Source organism: Vicia villosa, linkage group LG1 (genome assembly GCF_029867415.1).
Source record: "Vicia villosa cultivar HV-30 ecotype Madison, WI linkage group LG1, Vvil1.0, whole genome shotgun sequence".
NCBI classification, from domain to species: Eukaryota; Viridiplantae; Streptophyta; class Magnoliopsida; order Fabales; family Fabaceae; genus Vicia; species Vicia villosa.
This window is the reverse complement of record NC_081180.1, coordinates 6,165,858-6,170,461: the sequence shown is the minus strand read 5'-3', so window position 1 is coordinate 6,170,461 and position 4,604 is coordinate 6,165,858. Positions and strand designations below refer to the sequence as shown.

General features: G+C 32.6%; 2 non-coding genes across 2 annotated transcripts; both read left to right on the top strand.

The window, feature by feature from the left end:
• Positions 1-2,393: 2,393 nt before the first annotated feature.
• LOC131645456 (small nucleolar RNA Z103) lies at positions 2,394-2,489 on the top strand. The gene has a single exon (XR_009297076.1). It is a non-coding gene; the product is annotated as a small nucleolar RNA Z103 (small nucleolar RNA).
• Positions 2,490-2,549: 60 nt separating this feature from the next.
• LOC131645455 (small nucleolar RNA Z103) lies at positions 2,550-2,646 on the top strand. Its single transcript, XR_009297075.1, has one exon. It is a non-coding gene; the product is annotated as a small nucleolar RNA Z103 (small nucleolar RNA).
• Positions 2,647-4,604: the final 1,958 nt, after the last annotated feature.

Sequence of the window (4,604 nt, the reverse complement as noted above, 5' to 3'; positions counted from 1 at the left end):
TACCTTCGTTCCAACGGCCCAAACCTCTCCTAAATTCTTCCAGAAACTCATATACATGAAAAAATCACGTTAAAACGCACAGATACAAGCGATACAAAATTTACAAGATATGCATGAATATGCTAAATTTGAAACGCATGTTTTAAGAGATATAGGCTTGAGTTATGAGTATGTTCTTACCCTTTGCTATCTGGGGAACGAGAATGGACGCTTAGAATTGCTTGAGAGTGGCTGCAAATAGGGAGTCGATGATGCTACCCTAGTATGAAAATTTTGGAATGAAAACCCTAGCTTTGTGGCTGCAAGCACGTCCCCTTGTTTCTGATTATGTTCATCTATATATAAGGGTCTTTTTAGGGCTAACATGTGATCAAATGAACAAATTGATTGAGAAATTATTTGAAAAAGATTATGATTAAAATTGATTCAAATCTTTCCACTTTGGTTCCAATCTTCTCTCAATATCCCTTACCACGTTTTTCCTTCATATTTACTCAATATTTGATTGAGAGATAAAACAATATTGTATCTTTTATATTTGTCATTATTTCTTTTATTAGATTTGAATTAAAATGAATATAATTCAAATAAAAATAAATAATAATGCAAATAAGGAAGAGGTGGCATGTTGGGCTACTAAATACACCATGGGCATGTTTAGAACCAAGAAACTTTGGCCCATTAGTCAAAAAATTGAATTTTGTTAATTAGGGTTTCTCTTTTTCCTTGAATTTTAACCAACTTGTACCAAGCATATCTCTCTCATTTTTTATCACATGAAAGTGTTATTGGACTTTTTAGAAAGCTCAAAGAGTCCTCTAAAGGCTCCTTTTGGTTTCTTCTCAATTGAGTCTACCATGTCCAAGTTATGAGCTTTGAGAAAAAATGGCTTTTTCGCGATCCTTTAGAGGGACCTGTAATGTATTGGCTTATATCTTCCAAATGAAGAAATTTTGGACCTGGCATGTGAGAGACAATGTTGTAGAGAATTCAATTTCCTTCAAAATGAGCTTTGGATGGGCAATTTTTGATGTTCCATGTGAAAGTTATGGCTGGTCAAAGTTCAGTTGACTTTTAGTTAAAAAACCCTAATTTAGAAACTTTGAGTTTTGTTGATTTCTGAACTTTCCTTGATGAATCATGATCAACCTTTGATCAAATGATGGATGATACTTCATAATGAGGATGTTGACCAAAAATCAAAAGTTTCGACTGTGGTTTGACCATAGTTTGACTTTTAGGTTAACCAGTCGACTATTGATTGTTTGGGCCATTGAATGAGCAATCTTTTGAATTAGAGCTTGAAAATTGGCATGAGGGTACTTTGAATCATATGAGAGGCCATGTAGTCAACTTGAGGTGTCAGAAGTTCAGATTCCTTGATTAAATCAGAAACCCTAATTCAGAGGCTGTTGTTTAGGAGAGAGACTGCATGCTTCTTTCTTGTGTGTCTTTGAGCATTCGAAAGTAAGATGGATTGAAGTATGAATAAATACGTTGGGCAAATTTTGGGGTATGACATTGGTTTTCCCAATTAAATAGAAAAATCAGAATGTTCCGTAGATATATCTACGAAAGATTTCATGAAGTTAATTAATTCGAGATTTTCTCAATTAATTGAGAAATTAATTTTGGATTTTCCCAATTGGAAAAATCTCACGCTTTCATATACGTCATACACTTAATTAATTTGAGATTTTCAATAGAGAAATTAATTTGGGATTTTTATAATTAATTTGGAAAATCCCAAGATTTACTATGTTTTAAGGGTTCCGTAGATGCATCTACGAAACAAAACAACATTAAACAAAAAAATTTGTTTTCGGAGATGAATATACGGAAGCACGAGGACAAATTGATCAATTCGATAAGAGACTCATGGGGTGGGATGAAAAATAGTAAAAAATAAATGATATTTTTTATTTAGTTAATTTTTTATTTGGTCAATTTTAATTTCATTTAAAATTAAATAATTGGTAGAAGGATATTAGAAGTAGAATGGAAAGGGTATATTTAAATTCAAAATTAAAATAAATAAAAAAATCTACAGAATTGGGCTCCATCCAAAAATTAGGGTTTTATAGCCGCAGCAAATCTTTCGCTTGCCCCCTTTATAAACCCCTCCGCCTCTCATCTCTCTCACTAACACTTCTACTCTCTCAATGTTCCTTTCTTTCGTACTTTTTTTTCGATTTAGGGCTGGCTGATTTCGGTTAGGGTTATCTTTTTTTCTTTCGAATAGTGTTTCAAAATACTTTGAATACCGTTGCTCTAAATCCTGTGAACTCTCTATCTTTTTCTTGAGTCATATAGTTTTTGTTTATGGTTAGGAATTATTATGTTATTCTGAATTCTGATACAATTTGTTGGCAAATAATGTGTTAAATTGAAAAGTGGGTGTGATGATTATTTCCCCAGGTGATCGAATCTGATGATACTGTGCGATTTTGTTTCTCTCTAGAGAAATCAAGCCAAATAATCTGATCTATATTTTACAATTTCAAATTTTCCTGAATATATTGTGTATTTAAGTTATAATAATTTGGTTGATGGGTATGATGATTATTTCCCCAGATGATCGAAGCTGAACATACTGTGCGAATTTTGTTTCTCTTTTGAGAAATCAAGCCAAATAATCTGACCCATCTTACCATTCTCTTATTGTTTAGCCAATGTTTGTGCACGGAATTTTAAATTTTAAATTATGTATGATTAAATAATCTCCTCTTGTTTTTGTCTCAGTGCTTAATGTTCGTGATGATTATTTCCCCCATATGTTTATTCATATTTCATACTGTATTGATGTTTTAATAAGCAATGTGTATTTAACAGTAGACTTTTGCCTATGCGAATGTGGTCTCTATAATCATGGAGCGCATACTCATTCTTAGTTCCTATATATATTTAGATATTCAACATATTCTAATCTAAAAAATATATTTTATAAATGATTTTGATGGAATACCACTGTTTATTGTTTCAATGAATTGAGGAATGGAATCTTGACAAGAAAAATAGACTGTCCCGACTAAGCATGACAATAGATAGACTTTCTGCATAGAGTTTTAACAACAAATGCATTAAAGGCAACACTGTCATTGCCAATACTAAACTTGTATGTCTATTCGGGTGACTGAGTAACGGAGGCGAAAAATGGAAATGGGTAACTAATTGTAAGAGGGGAGACAATCAGAAAGACAAAAAGGTGGGACAATGAAGGATGGTTTGAGTGTAGGGAAATTGGATTAAGAAGTACAATTTTCTTCTTTACATGCTTATTGTATGAATGTTGAGCGAAGGATGTGTGAGGTGGAAGATATGATTTTCTTAGGTTTTTCAACGTAGGGACGAGTGTCTCTTGGCAATTAAATTGGGTAACATTCTGATTGACAATTCGAAAATCTATGTAATTATTCCTAAAGGTCGATGGATTTTTAAAGGTAGCCAGAGGAACGCGGAGCAATTATGAAAACAAGAGGAGATCCTTATTGATGGCAACATACATAACATATTAATGATATGCCCATGTACTCTAAAACAACAATGACCAACAAGGAAAGGAAGTGAATCCTAAACCCGTACCTTTAGTACAAATTATATTTTAATTTTAATTTATTTGAAAATAAAATAAATATATGATGTGGCATTGAATTCTACTATTTGATTGGATGAGTTTATTGGTACTCAACTAAACTTAAGGGTACCGGAGTGTTCACCTATTTTTATCTATTTGGAGTTTAATGTGCATGTGTTTGGTTGAAGCAATGGTTTAAAGAAATTAGGGAGTGGAGATCCTTAAATGTGGACAATGATAGACTTATGTGGTTATGTTGCCACGGTCTACCATCTCATGCTTGGAGTTTAGAGTTAACACCGGAGACTATGAAAAAAATCATTTCTTAAACTATAGATTGAAAATATTTTATTAAAGACGTTTGAATATGCAATGAAAATTTAAGGTAAAAAAATTAAGCGAAAAATAAAAGAGATAAGGGAAGAGAGAACAATACTAAAAATTTATAAAGGTTCTGTCTAATGAAGGTTATAGGCTACAAGAGATAGAAATTTAAGGAAAGAAAAAAAAAGAGGTTCGGCCTAACGAAGGTTATAGGCTACAAGAGATAGGTTCATATGCAACAGAAATTTAAGGTAAAAAAGTTAAGCGAAAAATAAAAGAGATAAGGGAAGAGAGAACAATACTAAAAATTTATAGAGGTTCTGTCTAATGAAGTTTATAGGCTACAAGAGATGGGTTCGGAGGAGGATATGATTTACATTGGAGAAATGAGGGCGATGGAGGATGGGGATAAAGAAGTTAGAAGATTGAGGGAGGACAAATTTAAGAAAATTAAAAGGAAATGCTTCAAAAATTAATCAAAGTAAGGTGTATTGGCGCGTGTCATCTTCATGAAACAAAACTACAAAGTTTGCAAGAGATTGAGATTTCATATTTATAGGGTGATAATGCGGTATGATGGGCGGTAAAATGGGCTTAAGGAAGATTGAGAGTTATGTTAATTAAGTGAAAATTAGGGTTGTTTGCGTTGAATTTTAGTTTTATAGCTGTAGAGTTTGTTGGTATTAATGTGGAGTTGCATGGCAGA